The 18310-nt window shown below is 42.7% G+C and overlaps 1 protein-coding gene across 1 annotated transcript in view; it reads left to right on the top strand.

Annotated features, from left to right (window-relative positions):
* ERBB4 (erb-b2 receptor tyrosine kinase 4) overlaps positions 1-18310 on the top strand; it is a 981920-nt gene that overhangs the window by 32121 nt on the left and 931489 nt on the right. The window lies entirely within an intron of this gene.

Here is an 18310-nt window from a genome sequence, read left to right as displayed (position 1 = left end):
TCTCCTCTGTTGCCCTGTGAATTAAAAACCCACTCAGACTGACTGGATAAGGGAATCAATGAAATTGACTGTACCCAAAGAGACTGCTCCATAGCCCCTGGAAGTCGGGGGGAATCTTCACTGTGGTTTGGTTCAGGCCCAAATGGTTTTGGAATGCACATAGTAAACACATTTACAAACAGAGGGGAAAATAGGCGTATTGTTTCTAATCTCAATCAGCCACAATAGCCACAGTTGTACTCAAGATGATGATAGATATAGTGTTTTCAGGCAAAAGAGGACAGGGTGTACCTTTATTCTAACCTCTCGTCTACAAGCACCCGCCATGCTACGGTTATAGATGGTAAGGCATTTGTTAATCCTCATTCTCTCATCAAAGGCACTTCTGGGTTTAATAAAATTTTCTGAGTGGACTCGTATTTGGAATATTGCTTTATAAAGGAAATGGGACTGAAATGCCTCTTCCATCGCTGTTTCCAACCCTGGCTGCGTCTTTGAGGTGCCAGACACTAAAGACACTCAAATAAATGACGAAAATATTATTAAAATAAATGAACTTCTGCAATGGCCAGGGTAGATTTAAAGGGCAAACCTAGTTGCCTTTGATCATAATGGGCATTTGTGATTGTGTGTTTAAAGTTGAATACAGACTACTGGCCAGTATGGATCCTAGGATCTGTTTTCCCATGTGTGGGTATAGTGTATGTAAAGATCAAAACTGGCCATGTGGCAAGGGAGTGATGAGGTTCAGAAGAGCATATGGAAGGAGAAGAGCTCTGTCTTGATTCCATCAGAGCTGTGGGTTTGGGGAAAGGGCTTCCCCATAGTCCATAAGAATCTGCACCATTTAGATGCTATCTTTAATGCCTCGTCTATGCCACAGACAAAGTCTTCCTTTTGGGGGAATTACTGAATGTTTCTGCAATGTCAAACCAGTGGATGTTACTTATTTCACACTCTTCCCCCTGCCCCCCCGCCACAAGGTTTTCAGCAGAAAGGGAAAACCTCACTCCTACGAATTAGTCAGTTTCCCATCTACAGTAACTCAATTGCTGTATCTTTTTTCCTGTAAAGAAAATGAAGTAACAGAAGTACCACATGGCTATAATAAATGCAGCAGACAGGCTCTGCTTGCTCTCTGCAATCTTGCTGCACCCTGTTCTCTTGCAGAATGCTCGATGCACCCACATCCATCCCCCTTTGAGTTTCCGTGGAGCGCGACCCCTCAGGAACGTGGCCATGAAACGCCCTGAGGTAGTGTTGCTAAAAGGCAGTGCCTCCCAAGTTTTCAAAAACACCCGCGTCAAAACAACGAAAAAGGCTCCTCTTTGCTGTGTCTCCAAAGGTCAGACAACACTTTATATTTTCCCCAACGTGACACTGCATGACAGAACAAAGTATTTATCTTGTGTACTTGTCAGTTTTGTTCTACCAGCTCCAAAATGATGAAATACTGCAGAATATGCTGCTGCTTGTTTCCTTTAGGGACTTGCACTGATTTGTTTAAAGTGTCATCTGTACCCAGTAAATGCTTCATTTATTATAGCTGACACCTGAAAACGTCTAAGGGAGACGTATCAAGACATCACACCAAAAAATATTATTTTTTATTTGCTCATGTTTACTTATGGCATAATATAAAAGCACCCTATTATGATAAATTGTATTTCTCCAACCTGCCACCTGTGTGTGTGTGTGTGTTTGAACTGACACTGTGCAAGATCTGGAAAAGCTTCCAGTTTCAATCACAAAAATGCATTTGGACTCTTGATGGGGTCGACATAGCTGTTAATTATCTTGGTGAGTCACAGATGAGTTCTAGCCTCAGGAACTTTGTATATACTCTTTTCAAACTTTCGCCTGTTACTTGTTCTGATGCCTAAGCTAAAATAAAAATAGAACTCTTGCAAAAAGTGAACATTTGAGACTGATTGTGACCTTGGTAAGATAATTAAAATGGACAGAAAGTTTTTCAGATTTAATTCTAAGTATGTTAGATTTTTATATTAGTGTCTCTTGCTGTCTCTGAAGCATAACAAAGGATCAAAGGATCATAGAGGTTTTTTTTATATAATATGGGCAAAACGAGTGGTGCAAAGATAAGGAACATCTGAAGAGGAGAGACATTTGCCTACAGTGCTTATTGCTGTCATATGTCCTAATAAATGATTTACATGTGATCCTATATCTTATAAATATTTTTACTATTAATTGGAAATCCGCTATTATATTTGTTGTGTGATATCTGTAAGAGGGAACTCCTGTTACTCAATGAGAATCTTTTTTTTTTTCCTGGCACCTCTGTTAGATAGATTGGGTGCTAAGTGCAGAGAATTGGACTCTAGCATTGGATAGATTTTTTTTTTTTGGTATGTAAAGGCCCCACATTTTTTGTATCTGTTTGTACATGCAATGCCATTACACGATAGCTTGAACATAGATGCTGTAATGTGTGTCGTCTCCTAGATTTTTCTGCTTCCATAGCTATCGTTGCCTGTGTATTAGAAGTGCCTGTCTGAAGAGTAAAGTAGTTGCCAAAAAAGACCTGTCAGCTGATGTCCCAAGGTAACCCCTGTATATGAATTGCAGTGATCGGGCTTTGTCTTTTCGTACATTAACCTCTTACATTTTAACAGCTCTTGTAGACCAAGTTGGTTATGTGGTTGTGCAGTAATGGCGCATACGGTTGCATCCTTCCGGTTCTGAGTTACTATATCTGCACAGAATTTTTTACAGGTTCGCAGAACTGCTCAGACCGTGCAGCCCTTGCACGTTGCCCTTAGCTTATATCGTTGCAGGAAGCAACAGGAGCATTCATCAGACACTATTTAGCTTACCGCAGAAGTCCTGTTGTCAGCACGTAAGGTGTGTGCAGGAAAGCTACTCCAGGCTCCGAGTGGAGAAATATGCACTGTGCAGTGGCAGGCCTTGGTGAGAGTCTCCAGCCTAACAATAGAAAGAACATGTGCCACAATGAAATATCCCATGCATTCTCCTACCCTCGGGGCCAATGGCCACTGCAAGCAGTGTGCCAGGACTGCCTTCCTGTGAGAGCATAACATCGGCATGTCCAGGGCCGGCTCCAGGCACCAGCCGACCAAGCACGTGCTTGGGGCGGCACCTTGGGGCAGGGCGGCGCTTGGGGTTTTTGTTTTTGTTTTGGTTTGGCCGGGCGGTGCTGGAGGTTTTTTTTTGTTTGTTTGTTTTTGTTTTGGCCGGGCGGCGCTTGGGGGGCGGGGACTTGGGTGGCGTGGCGCAGCGCTCGTGGGGGCGGGGACTTGAGCAGGGCGGTGCGGCACTCGGGGGGGTGTTACAGCAGGGCAGTGCTTTTTTTTTTTTCGCTTGGGGTAGCAAAAATTAGAGCCGGCCCTGGGCATGTCCATATAGTTCATAGTCGTTGTGGACCTCCTAGTGTATTCCTAAGGTGTTGACTGAGGTTTCGTATACAGTGCTGGATTGTTCAAGCTTGCTGTGGCTTGTTAATTGTGGTGCAGGTTCCATTTTGTGGTGCTAGGTGATTTGATTATACATCTTTCATGTGATTCTGGGATGCTTGTCCTGTGCACACATGGTGTGTCACATAAGAATAGCCATACTGGATCAGACCACTGGTCCATCTAGCCCAGTATCCAGTCTTCTGACAGTAGCCGGTGCCAGATGCTTCAGAAGGAATGAGGAGAAAGGGTAATTTAGCAAATGATCCATCCCCTGTCATAGAATCGTAGGACTGGAAGGGACCTCAAGAGGTCATCCAGTCCAGTCCCCTGCACTCATGGCAGGACTAAATATTATCTAGACCATCCCTGACAGGTGTTTGTCTAACATGCTCTTAAAAATCTCCAATGGTGGAGATTCCAAAATCTTCCTAGGCAATTCATTCTTGTGCTTAATCACCTGGACAGGAAGTTTTTTTCCTAATGTCCAACCTAAAACTCCCTTGCTGCAATTTAAGCCCATTGCTTCTTGTCCTACCCTCAGAGGTTAAGGACAATTTTTCTCCCTGCTCTTCGTAACAACCTTTTATGTACCTGAAAACTGTTATCATGTCCCCCCCATCTTCTCTTTTCAGACTAAACAAACCCCATTTTTTTTCAACCTTCCTTCATAGGTCACGTTTTCTAGACCTTTAATCATTTTTGTTGCTCTTCTCTGGAGTTTCATAGAATCATAGAATCTCAGGGTTGGAAGGGACCTCAGGAGGTCATCTAGTCCAACCCCCTGCTCAAAACAGGACCAAACCCAACTAAATCATCCCAGCCAGGGCTTTGTCAAGCCTGACCTTAAAAACCTCTAAGGAAGGAGATTCCACCACCTCCCTAGGTAACCCATTCCAGTTCTTCACCACCCTACTAGTGAAAAAGTTTTTCCTAATATCCAACCTAAACCTCCCCCTCTGCAACTTGAGACCATTACTCCTTGTTCTGTCATCTTCTACCACTGAGAACAGTCTAGATCCATCCACTTTGGAACCCCCTTTCAGGTAGTTGAAAGCAGCTATCAAATCCCCCCTCATTCTTCTCTTCTGCAGGCTAAACAATCCCAGTTCCCTCAGCCTCTCTTCATAAGTCATGTGCTCCAGCCCCCTAATCATTTTTGTTGCCCTCCGCTGGACTCTCTCCAATTTATCCACATCCTTCTTGTAGTGTGGGGCCCAAAACTGGACACAGTACTCCAGATGAGGCCTCACCAGTGCTGAATAGAGGGGAATGATCACATCCCTCGATCTGCTGGAAATGCCCCTACTTATACAACCCAAAATGCCATTAGCCTTCTTGGCAACAAGGGCACACTGTTGACTCATATTCAGCTTTTCGCCCACCGTAACCCCTAGGTCCTTTTCTGCAGAACTGCTGCCCAGCCATTCGGTCCCTAGTCTGTAGCAGTGCATGGGATTCTTCCGTCCTAAGTGCAGGACTCTGCACTTGTCCTTGTTGAACCTCATCATATTTCTTTTGGCCCAATCCTCTAATTTGTCTAGGTCCCTCTGCATCCTATCCCTACCCTCCAGCATATCAACCACTCCTCCCAGTTTAGTGTCATCTGCAAACTTGCTAAGGGTGCAGTCCACACCATCCTCCAGATCGTTAATGAAGATATTGAATAAAACCGGCCCCAGCACCGACCCTGGGGGCACCCCACTTGATACCGGCTGCCAACTAGACATGGAACCATTGATCACTACCCGTTGAGCCCGACCGTCTTGCCAGTTTTCTATCCACCTTACCGTCCATTCATCCAGCCCATACTTCTTTAACTTGCTGGCAAGAATACTGTGGGAGACTGTATCAAAAGCTTTGCTAAAGTCCAGAAATAGCACATCCACTGCTTTCCCCTCATCCACAGAGCCGGTTATCTCATCATAGAAGGCAATTAGGTTAGTCAGGCATGACTTGCCCTTGGTGAATCCATGCTGACTGTTCCTGATCACTTTCCCCTCCTTTAAGTGGTTCAGAATTGATTCCTTGAGGACCTGTTCCATGATTTTTCCAGGGACTGAGGTGAGACTGACTGGCCTGTAGTTCCCTGGATCTTCCTTCTTTCCTTTTTTAAAGATGGGCACTACATTAGCCTTTTTCCAGTCATCTGGGACCTTCCCCGATCGCCATGATTTTTCGAAGATAATGGCCAATGGCTCTGCAATCTCATTGGCCAACTCCTTTAGCACCCGCAGATGCAGCGCATCCGGCCCCATGGACTTGTGCTCGTCCAACTTTTCTAAATATTCCCAAACTACTTCTTTCCCCACAGAGAGCTGGTCACCTCCTCCCCATACCGTGCTGCAGAGTGCAGCTGTCTGGGAGGTGACCTTGTCAGTGAAGACAGAGGCAAAAAAAGCATTGAGTACACTAGCTTTCTCCACATCCTCTGTCACTAGGTTCCCTCCCTCATTCAGCAAGGGGCCCACACTTTCCTTGACTTTCCTCTTGTTGCTAACATATCTGAAGGAAACCCTTCTTGTTGCTCCTAACATCTCCGGCTAGCTGCAACTCCAAGCGTGATTTGGCCTTCCTAATTTCACTCCTGCATGCCTGAGCAATACTTTTATACTCCTCCCTGGTTATTTGTCCAATCTTCCATTTCTTGTAAGCTGTTCTTTTGTGTTTAAGACGAGCAAGGATTTCACTGTTGAGCCAAGCTGGTTGCCTGCCATATTTACTTTTCTTCCTACACATCGGGATGGTTTGTTCCTGCAACCTCAATAAGGTTTCTTTAAAATACAGCCAGCTTCCCTCCACTCCTTTCCCCGTCATGTTATTCTCCCAGGGGACCTTGCCCATCAGTTCCCTGAGGGAGTCGAAGTCTGCTTTTCTGAAGTCCAGGGTCTCTGTTCTACTGCTCTCCTTTCTTCCTTGTGTCAGGATCCTGAACTCGACCATCTCATGGTCACTGCCTCCCAGGTTCCCATCCACTATTGCTTCCTCTACTATTTCTTCCCTGTTTGTGAGCAACAGGTCAAGAAGAGCTTTTCCCCTAGTTGGTTCCTCCAGCACTTGCACCAGGAAATTGTCCCCTACACTTTCCAGAAACTTCCTGGATTGCCTGTGCACTGCTGTATTGCTCTCCCAGCAGATATCGGGGTGATTAAAGTCACCCATGAGAACCAGGGCCTGTGATCTAACAACTTCTGTTAGTTGCTGGAAGAAAGCCTCGTCCACCTCATCCCCCTGGTCCGGTGGTCTGTAGCAGACTCCCACCACGACATCACCCTTGTTGTTCATACTTCTAAATTTAATCCAGAGACTCTCAGGTTTTTCTGCAGTTTCATACTGGAGCTCTGAGCAGTCATACTGCTCTCTTACATACAACGCAACTCCCCCACCTTTTCTGCCCTGCCTGTCCTTCCTGAACAGTTTATATCCATCCATGACAGTACTCCAATCATGTGATTTATCCCACCAAGTCTCTGTTATTCCAATTACATCATAATTCCCTGACTGTGCCAGGACTTCTAGTTCTCCCTGCTTGTTCCCCAGGCTTCTTGCATTTGTGTATAGGCACTTAAGATAACTCGCTGATTGTCCCGCTTTCTCGGTCTGAGGCAGGAGTCCTCCCCTCTTGCAGCTTGTCTCTCCAAATTGTCTACATCTTTCCTATAATGTGGCACCCAGAACTGGACACTGTATTCCAGTTGAGGCCTAATCAGCACATCCAGTCCAAGCTTCTGGTAGCCTCAGGTTTAAGGACACCCAGAGCATGGGGTTGAATCCCTGACCAATTTGCCTAATAGCCATTGATGGACCTACCCTCCATGAACATTTTTAATCCTTCCTTGAACCTAGTGATTCTTTTGGCCTTCACAACATCCTCTGGCAATGAGTTTCACAGGTGTACTGTGCACTGTGTGAAGAAGTACTTCCTTATGTTTGTTCCCCACATGTGGCTGTGCCGCGAGATATAAGTTGTGTCCTATTTCCATCATTGCACAGAGCTATGGTGATAGCCCCCTGGGATGTGGTGACATAAGGTATGTAGCTGAAAATATGTGCTTGTTCCTACTGTGCTCCATTAGACAACAGTTTGGGATCTATAGATGATGTGGCTGGTTGGCTAATCTAAGAACAACTTCCTCTGCAGACTAGCTAGCATCATCATGCTGGAGTTTTTCCCCCGTCTCACCTGTGACTGACAGTTTAACCAGAGAATGCAGCATGTACCTGTTACTGAATTCCCAGACTGTCCTGTGGTTTTACATCTGAGCAGGTGATGTGGAGGTCCCTTGGTGCTGGCTGTGGTAGATCTAACTGCCACCCGGTACTACAACTGTGGGTCTTGATCCTGTCACTTAAGCTCATACCCACCTGAGTCCCTTGCTCAGCAAGTAGTCCCACCAGATTGGCACAGTGAACTTCTGAATGTGAGCCAGGATGCAGGCAGAGTTGGGCCTCTTGCAATTCACCAGGTTGGATAATAGGCCGGTCCAGCCAGCTAGAGGTACCTCCTGCTACTGTCCAACCCCCTCTCCCATGAGGTATATGCTTACTTTGCCTTGGAGAATTCAGATGTCTGTTTTTACTACATCCCATCTCTGGACTGGAGGGGAATGCAGTGATGTCCATATTCTTCGGGTATTACGGAGAAGTACTGATTGGGGCCCTTCAGTTACAGGGGGCTGGTCTACACTACCGCTTAAGTCAATGTAACTTACGTTGCTTAGGGGTATGTAAGTTACAGTGACTTAAAGCGCTGGCTACACCATGCGATGGCGGCGGGAGATGCTGTCCCACTGACATAGCTTCCGCCTACAGTAGTGTAGACTTGCCCTTAGACAAAAGCCTGTATAGATTATTGCAGCTTTCCAGCTGAATAATAGAAATAAATAAATAAATCGACCTGTAGATTTTATGACTATTATTATATAACACCTGCTATGTAAATAACACACTTCCCCAAAGTCATTTTTCTGATGCTTATGGGAACCTGTAAATGGCAAATCTAATGTTGTTTTTGTTTTACAACTGTCATTACAGTTTTAATTAGGCAAATTAGATGCCTTGCTTGAGTTGCAGCCTTGTTTTAACTGGCTGTTGCATGCCTTACATTCCGTGCATATGGGTTCAAAGAGAAAAGGCTTGATTCCTGGTATGTTTCACACTTGCACGCTCTCTGTCTCTGTCTGTCTCTCTCTCTCTCAACTAGAATGCAGCCACAGAGAATACTGCCTCGGCACATCTAAAAGAGTAGTGATTAATCTGAGAGAAGGAGAGTACCTCAGGCATTTGACTGGAGTCTGGGTTCTCAGGCTCTGTTTCCAGCCCTGCCACTCACCTGATGTGTGACCTTGGGCAATTCACTTCACCTTCCAGAGCCTCTGTTTCCCTCCCACCATTTGTCTTGTTGATTTACACTGTAAGCTCTGCAGGGCAGGGACTGTCTCTTTCTATGTGTCTATACAGTGCCCTGATGTTGGTTGCGGGGGCTTTAAGGTGCTACTGTAACAGAAATAATTAATCCCTGATAATCAGGGAGTCGAGACATCCTGCCTTCCCCATGCTACTCAATGGAAAGATGCTCCCTGGTTGGGGATCTCAGAGGAAGCTCCCAGTAGGTGATCTTGGTACGGAGAAGGTTGAGAACCAACAAACTGGGGAACTCTCTCCCTGCTGTCAACAGAACTCTGACAGGAGAGAGACTCCCTTCCCCACACCATTCCGCAATAGTGGGATACCACTGGCCCCTTCCAGGTTAATACGGGGACTCAGTCCTCTCATCACTGCCGGGTTGGAGCTTTAGTGAAGTTCCACCAGCTCTAAAGCTATAAGCACTCATTTTGGGTGCATGGGCCCCAGCAGGAGTTGGCGTGTGGTGCAAGGAGAAGATGGCCAGGTCCTGCAGAGAAAGGGAGATGAGAGCATGAGAAGTGGGAGCGCATTTGCATGTGTTCTTCTCTCCAAGTCTACAGTCATCTGGTGGGGATAAGTCATGCTTGATGCAGTCCCATGACGAGCTCTGCCTATTTTTGCCTTTCAGGAATTGTGTGGCAAGCCAGCTAAGGTGTATAGCCACAATGGGAGCTCAGTGGCTTCATGTTGTTTTTACAGGTTATGCAGCCAGAAATTCTGTTGATCTTTTTTCCACTGGGGGAGGATCTAGATATTTTGATGGAGCCCTTGCCTCAGGGACTGATGAGTTCAAGCTCGGTTTGGGTCGGTAGTAGAGTGGCTGCAGTTTGGCTGCTAGTCCTTTGAATCGCAAAGGTAGTATCGTAGGTTTGTACAGTTAGAATCAATGAGGCTTGATTGAATGCATCCTTCTAGGAAAGACTAGGACTTGGGCTGCCATGTTGTACACAATACCTCTCACCTGATGGAAGATGTTCTTTTGCTCCAGGGCTGGGATTCTTGTTTTGCCTTCCACTCACAATGGTCATATTTCTGTCACCTGTGCTGTTCCTATTAGATAAGCATCCTGTGGATACGTACAATGCTTCGCTTGCCTGAGCTGACAGTGCTTTAATTGTCACAAGTTTAGTTAATCATGCTAAATTAAAAAAAAATCACAGGCGGTGGGATTCCATTATTCACTGTGTCAGGCTATAAGTTTTGCTCTCTGGAGGGAAAGCTCTATATTCCTACAGCAGTGGTGAAACTTCAGCTAGAACCTACTTTAGAAGAACAGTCTAACCTCCAAGGAGCTGATCCTGGCAGAGGTACATATTGTAACTTTCTAATCTTGTGATGTTCTAGCCAATGCCCTGTAACAGACATTGTCTCCTGTCAGCAAGAAAGATTCACCGAGGGAGGAAATATACTCAGCATTAAGGGAGCTCCTTAAAAAACAGTCTTTTTGTCAGTCATTTATATGTTAATATTTCACCATGGCTAATTTAACAGACAGATGGTAGTCCATATTACTGCATATGAGTGGGGCATTTCCCCAGGCCAATTGATTATCTTACCCAGTTTTCAATTAGCAGAGCCTGCCAATTATCTGGAGTGGTTTTTCTTTTAATTAGGCTGCTATTAGGGCAGCTAGGTAGCCAGCCTGGAGGGAGGAGAGAGAGCTCAACTGCTTGGGTGAATCCTTATTACAAAAACCCATAAAAACAAATCAAAAACAAAAAGCCATATGATGAGAGATCGAGAATGGAACAGCAAGATGCTGCTAGATAATTTACCTGAGGCATGAGCCATCATTCTACCGGCATGATCATTAATAAATAGTTTTAAAATGCCAAATTGGCAGGTTGTAGCACAGAGGCTGCCATATCACGGAGGAAAATACATGAGGTGTGAAAGACACTCCATTTCGGCAGCCTGCAGTCAACTAACGTTGTATTTATTTACACCTTGATGGATTTAAATATTACAAAATCCCACACCAAAGAGAACTTTGGTCCAGTTAGTTCTTTATTTTAATTCCCAAATGGACAGATGTTATATTCATGTCTTTTAGCCATATAGCACAAATATACCATGGAGACTGATTTATGACGTTTTCAATTTTCAACTTGTTTTCTCCTCTTCTGTTTAATGTCAGCTAATAAGAGACAAGATGATAATATGAAAATAATACTCTTATAATTAAAACCATCTCCTTTCTCCAATTACATTAGTATTTAAATTATGATACATTACGTTGTCTCTTTTTTTGAGAATATCTTCCTCTTTGGATTGAGGTCATTCCTTTATGCAGATCTCTTTGGCTTCCATCCATTGTGTCCACTCAACCACTATTGGAATATGCTTTCCCGTTGTCCTCACTTGGAGGAAAAAGGTAGAAAAACACTTCCCGATGAATTATCTAGTGATGAGCTGGGCCTCCATTGGGATCTAACTATTAGTGCATCATCGTGAAGTATACAAGGCCGATCTTCACTTTGGGTGACTCTGATAATGAAAGTATATAGTTAATCGTAACTGACTGTGAGCTGCGTAATCAGTGTGGAACGGCTGCTCTTAAGGTGGCAAAAGGATGTGATGGGGTACGAAGAAAGCAAAAGAGGGACTGGAAAAGCTGAACTGCTTAGACAGGAGGAGCATTCTGAAAATACTTTAGGGAGCCTTTAACGATTGAAAGGGGTTTTCATTTGTTGTTTTAGTTTGCTTCATTCTGTAGTGTGTTCAGTGACGGTTTTAGGGTTTAGTAAGCGTAGATATAATGGTAAATTAGTCAAGGTGGGAAATGCAAGTCACCCTTCATCAATAATGCAGGAAGAAAAATTAGTCCCATGACTTGGCTTAGCACAGCTATAGCCCTTCTTATGCCCCAGTCTAGCAAAGCGCTTTGGCCCAGATTTTTAAAGCTATTGAGGCCCGGCTGCACTCAGCGTTGCAACACCTAAGCCTCCTCTTCAAAAGGGAGGCACTTAGGAGCCTCTCAGCGGGATGTTGGCTCCTCAGTGCCTAAATCCCTTTTGAAAATGTTTAGGTGCCTAAATCATTGCAGTGCTGAGCGCAGCAACACCTAAATACCTTTTAAAAATCTGGGCCTTCAACTTAAAGCGCACGAGTAAATAACCCCGTTGGCCCTGTGCTGATGGGCGTCGCTGGCTCAGGGCCCTACTAATGGATACGTGTGAGAGTGGAAGGGAAAGAGAGCAGATTGAACATCGCTGCCATCATGAAGGTACCTTTTTAATCATAAAACAATATAGACAAAAGGGTTTCAAGTTCAGATGATCCAGAACAATGTTAAGACACTCGCTGTCTCCTTATTTTCTGGTTTTGTTTTTTGGAAGCTGCACTTTAAATGATCCACTCACTGACTGTGCATGAAGCCAGAGCATGTTGTGAATGTTATCACCGTTTCTAAAATTTTGTTTCCTGTGCAATCCTTCCACGTTCATCCCCCTCAAAATCTCTGATGATGGAGTGAACAACTGGTAATTGATGCAATTTACTGCAAATAAAAAAATCCCCTGCATTTTTGAGCAGTGCTTTGTTGGGCAATATAAGCTTTGGTTTGTTTATTGTGGCCCAGGGGTTTCAAATGATGTCCTGGAAGTTTTGTGATGAAACAACATTCTTTTTCAGAGGAGGAAAGCAATAGACTAGTTCCTTGGGAACCGTGGGCCAGATTTTCAGAAGTGCTGATTGCTTGCAGCTCCAATTGAAGTTAGTGGGAATTGTTAACATCACTGCTCACCAGCTAGTTACCAATCTTTTCCAACTCTGTAAGAGGAATTGTTAAAAATCACCCTTGTATTCTTCTATTTACAACTTCAGTTATGGGTGCAGCGGTTCAAAACACCATCCCACCCTCGCCATGCACACATGAAACATTCCCAGGCAATAACTTCCTGATGCTGGAGTTAAGGTTGTAAATCCATATGCATGACATGAGGGGAACAAAACAAAAACCCGCAAAAGAATGCCAAAGTGAAAACCACAACAAAAATCCAAACACACTCTGCACAAATACTGGGAAGCCAGCAGATTTTCAGTTAAAGTGAAATTTAAACCACGAGCTGTTAAGGATGGCAAAATAGAATTAATGAGTCTCAAGGCTTGTCTACATGGTGCAGCAAAATGGTCTAGAGGGGTTTGATTTGTGAAGCACACTAATGTGTTGCTCTTTAACTGCCCTGTGTAGACTCTACTGGTCTGCTCTACAAAGTACCTAGTTCACATTATCGGAACTAGGTACCCATTAGAGCATACCAGTAGGGTCTACGTAGGACTGTTAAAGTGCTTTACAAATCACACCCCTTAGGGAGCGCATTGCCGCACCGTGTAGACAGGCCTTTAGACAACCTTAACTCTGTGCCTGTGTTGCTGCCTTCACACCAACAAACTTGCTGAGACTAAAGCTCTGTTTCCAACCCGAGCATTTAAAAAATGTGAGTCAGGTTACAAAAGTCATGAGATTAAAAATAACAACAAATGTTCAGTTCTTTATGTTTGCCTTCTGGTTTTCTGAACCTTTAGGGTTCATATTTTCAAGCTTTTCTCTGCAATCATCAGGATTAAAAATTTAATTTTTAAATAGTTTAATCACATGACTCCAGGAGTCAAAAACATCAAATATCATGAAACTTATGATAAAATTATGACAGTGGGCAAGCCTGCTGCATTATTTCTACATGCTGTACTTCAGCATTGGCAATATGATCCACATACAGTAACTGCTCTTACGATCTTCACAGTTGTTCTTGCAAGTAGATATTACATCGTATTTCTTAGGTATTCTTTACTGAAGCAAAATTTTTAATACTTTAACAGCACTCAACTACACAGCACTATAGTGAAGTATAAAATAACTCACCTAATTAATGTGTATAATCTACCTCATTACTGTCCCCAGACTATCCTTCAATTCACCTTTTCTTGATTGACTGAACCACCACCACCACCAAATCTCATCTTTTATGTATCATGGCTGAAATACTGGCTCCGTTGAAGTTCAATGGTGGCTTTGCCATTGACTTCAGTGGACCCAGGATTTCACCCCAAATCCTCACTAAAAGAGGTATCCATCCCTTACCCCCACATTTCCCAATAGGATTCCGTCACTGGAGACTGTCATTTCAACTTTTTATTATTCATTGTGTTCAGACTCTATGTGGCTGTAGACACCATAACCTTGCGTACCTTGCTGTGTAAGCCCTGGGGGATGTTGTTAAACGTTGTTAATGTCTCAAAGGTAGAAGTTTCAAAGGCACGCAGCATTGGCCTAACTCAGCTACCAGTGGAGTTCATGGGAATTCTGTGACCAACTTCAGTGGGAGTTAGGTCAATGCTGAATGCTACTGAAAAATCTCACCCCAAGAGTTTAAGATCTTCCTCCTATTGGGGCACGCTGAAATTCTTTGTCACCCTAGAGTGCTTGAAGGATGCTCTCTCTCTCTTAATGGACTCCATTCCTTCAGGAAAGAGTGTGTGGGGGAAGCTATGATACTTCAGGTACTGGGAGGGCCAAATCCCGAAGCCAGTACTTGGGTTAATTCAATCTTTACCTAGGCAAAACTCCAGAATTTTGCCTGGAATGCAGATTCTGCTGGTGCAAGGATAAGATTCTGCTTGCTTTCAGGAGCCGGAAAGCCAAATGTAATCTCTGATTCCCATTGGTTGGAGGATGTCAGGCAATTGCACAGCTTGGGAGAGCGGCAAAAATAACAAGTTAGGAATTTTGCATGGGGCAAGAAGGAGGAGATTTCCAAAATAACTTGGCTATAGCCTTGATATTTCCATGGAGAAGTATACCGGCTGATAATATACATGGCATAATATTGAAAGAGTCCGTGGCTAATCTAGCGCCCGCCTAAATCAAAAGGCGTTGTTCCATTGATTTAAGTAGCTGGAACAGGCCCAGAATAACTTCAGTTTGGTTATTTATTTATTGTATTAAAATTCCCTCTTAATCGGATTTTAGCAGGGTATCCGAAATCTTTAGGGTTTAAAGTTTTGTTGCTCGTAAGTAAACTCCTCTGTATTGTGTTACATCTACACAGACTATGCAGCAAATGAATTAAGTAATAATAGGTTCAGGGCATTTCCTGGGGATTAATGACTCTCTGGAAGGAGTTGATGGCCCAAAGTGTAGCCAAGGGCCGTAAACACCAGCTGGTTATTATACGAAGAAAATGTCTTGTTCCGAGATTATTGTTGCTATTATAAGCATCATCTTTTAACATTCCATTCAGTTTATAATGGGAAATATTGACTGATTCAACAAAAATGCATTTTCCATTGAGTACTTTCTTAATAGCATCTGATACTTTACCCATCATAACATTTTCTTTTATATAAGCATATTAATAACATGTATTTTGCAGAAGGCTTAAAAAACCCTAAGGAATAAGTTAGTCAAAGTTGGAAAAAAGGCAACCAGTTAACTAAAATACCAAGTAATTACTGCTTAAAAAGCCATGCTTCTTGTAGAGAAAAATACCACATTTAGTCAAGAAAAGTACTGTGAATGGGAGTGCTACAAAAAAACACGATTTAGTAGATTTGTAATTTGCTATCTGTATGGTGTCATGGTGATCATAACTTTAATGGTACATACATCAATGGTAGAGGTATGAACCCTGAATCATCTTGTGACTAAGACAGTAAAGATTTAAAAGAAAAACGGAATCAACTAAAGCCTTGATTCAGGAAAATATTTCAGCACATGCTTAACTTTAATTGTGTGCTGAAGCCCCATTAATATAGGGTGACCAGATGTCCAGTTTTTTGGGACTTTTTCTTATATAGGCACCTATTACCTCGCATCTCCTCTCCCGTTTTTTCACAGTTGCTATCTGGTCACCCTACATTAATATCAGTATGAATTAAGTACATGCTTTCCTTAATAGAGCTGCCTTCTTGACTCCGGGTGTCAGCCAATAACTAGTAAAAGATGTAGTCAGAATACATTAGTGATCTGTGGGGAATTTCCCAAACTATTTCTGATAGTTGGAAAAATATTGCCCATATATTGGCCTTTGCTTTCCAATAGTGTCTTTTGCTTGTATGCAGGCATTGTATCCTATCAGAGTTATGTTAGCAAGCCATGTTTTAAAATGTGACATTTTATCATGTTTGGAAGACAACCAAAGCCTTTGTGGTGGAGACTTAAATTCACAATGTGAAACCTTGAAGTATAATTGGTGTATTTCAATATTAACTAGACTATATCTACGAAGCACTTGCCAAACATACATTAAATGTTTGTTACCTTAAAGCACCACAAATACAATAATGTGTTAGAACAGCGGTTTCAACCTTTTTTCATTTGCAAACCCTTAAAAAATTTCAAATGGCGATTTGGAAATCTTAAAAATAGTCTGCAGACCACAAGCTGAAAATCACTGCATTAGAACAACTTGTTTTCAAGGCAATGGAGATGCATTCAGAATAGAACTGATTTCAAATGTTTATTGTACACTACATTTTCGGATATAGTAGGGAAGCTAAAAGCAACTCCTGCCTATGTAATGTGGGATATAGCTAGACCTTTAGATAATTGCTGTGAATGTTTTTAGTCGATATCTACAATATCAAGGAGACCTGGGTTCAAGTTACTAAAATATTGTCATGATTGTTGCCTGACATTAGTTGACAAGATCTCAGAATCACACTGATCTAAAGAACAGTAGATTGTTCATTATTTTTGTATAATTTTAATTCCAGTGATATTAAAGGAGCAAGACCTGCTATTCGATGTAATTATTCTTAACCCAGTGTAGTTTCTCTTCTCCTTAATAACATAGCACCGGATATTACATTTCCCACCTGCCTTTTTGTCTCCTATGTAGACCCCTGCATGAGAGAGTGTCTTTCCCTTATATCCCATCATGGCACTTAAAAGCTGCTCATTCACTCCTGCTCCTGTTGCCTGAAGTTGTACTTTCCAGGGCTAGTAACGGGGCTTAATTTTTCAATGGTGGCTACTGATATGTGGTGTACAGATGGAGACAGTTTAAAGGGGTCTGATTTCTTTTTTTTTCCCCGAGAGTGGGAGAATGATTATCTTATCTGTTGGAATGCTGATCATCTTAATGTTCCAACCATCTTGCTGGGGATAGTAATGAATGAATAACAAAAAACTTGGAGGTGATAGAGGAAAGAAGACACAGGAGTGGTGGCCTGAGATGCTGTATATTCTTTTAGAGTCAAATTCTGAAAGATGTTAAACAGGCTCAACTCACTTTGAAATCAACAGGAAGTCTGGATGCTCATCTCTGCAAGAGGCAGTCAGCACCTCACAGGATTGGGTCCTTAATGCTATAGTTATTTCCATATTGGATTTCCTCCATGGTATCTACAGTCAATAAATAAAGATTCCTTAGGAATCATTCATGTCCAATATGTCCCTCTGATAAAATCTGATGCATTCTTTCAGTACTTGTGCCTTTAAATTACTAAAACAGAGCAAAGGCAAATCATATTGAAAAATCAAGTATTTATAACTTCTAAAAATTTTCTTTCACATCATTTTAACATTAACTGTCATAAATAATTGGCTAGCAGCAATTATTGCCTGATTAATAATCCTGACTGATAAACAGAACGTACTGCATCATTTTGCTAGTTTCCAGCCATCTGGCTCTAGGTCTTCCTAATTGACTTAGTACACAGCACCAATGTTGGTAACACACTACACTCAACCCAGCTGAAGTTTTTTAACAGACATTTCTTTACTGAACTATCTGCCAACACCAGAGTGTCCCTTAAAACATACTGTCGGCAAACTTGAAGTGACATTGATTGGTTGTGTAAGCTCCAAGTTTAACTTCCTTTCAGAAACCTGTATTGTACTGTATCAGAAAATAATATGCATATTCCTCTGCATTTGGGTTGGGGTTTTTTTTGACTGATGATTAAACATTGAGACATTTAAAAAATGAGACACCACTCAGTGTAGATCCAAAACATGAAATAACTAATAATGATCTCGCATTGCAAACGCCTATCTAACTTCCTACCCACTATCACCCCTAGATCGGTTTTGCTGAAGAGACTCTTCAGCCACATGCCCACTTCTCCTGCAGCTTCCCCTCAGGAGGAGTAAGTTTCCCTCAAGTCAGGGAGAAAAGGGGGGAGACCTCCTTCTGCTTTTAGCACTGTGCTCCCACTTTGGTAGTTTAGGATATTTTAAAGGCTTTTATGGCTTCTTGTGTGCAGTGGAACTCATTGTAATGAAGGCTTTGCAGGCAGAGGAATAGAAATAAATAGTCCCAGCACAACTTTTAAGCTCTCTAAACCTTTCCTAAAATAGCTTTTCTGCAACACATGCAGTGTTCGTAACTACATGATGGTGCAGAATGGTATAAAGGTTTTCTTGGAATGCACAAGTAATGCAGACATCCTAAACTCAGGCTGGTTTATACCACATCAAACCATCATGTCTTCCAAATTCCATATACACATAATGCATTGTCATT

The sequence above is a fragment of the Mauremys mutica genome, chromosome 10 (genome assembly GCF_020497125.1).
Source record: "Mauremys mutica isolate MM-2020 ecotype Southern chromosome 10, ASM2049712v1, whole genome shotgun sequence".
Taxonomy (NCBI): domain Eukaryota; kingdom Metazoa; phylum Chordata; order Testudines; family Geoemydidae; genus Mauremys; species Mauremys mutica.
Note: the sequence above shows the minus strand (reverse complement) of the source record. Positions and strands in the feature narration are given on the sequence as shown.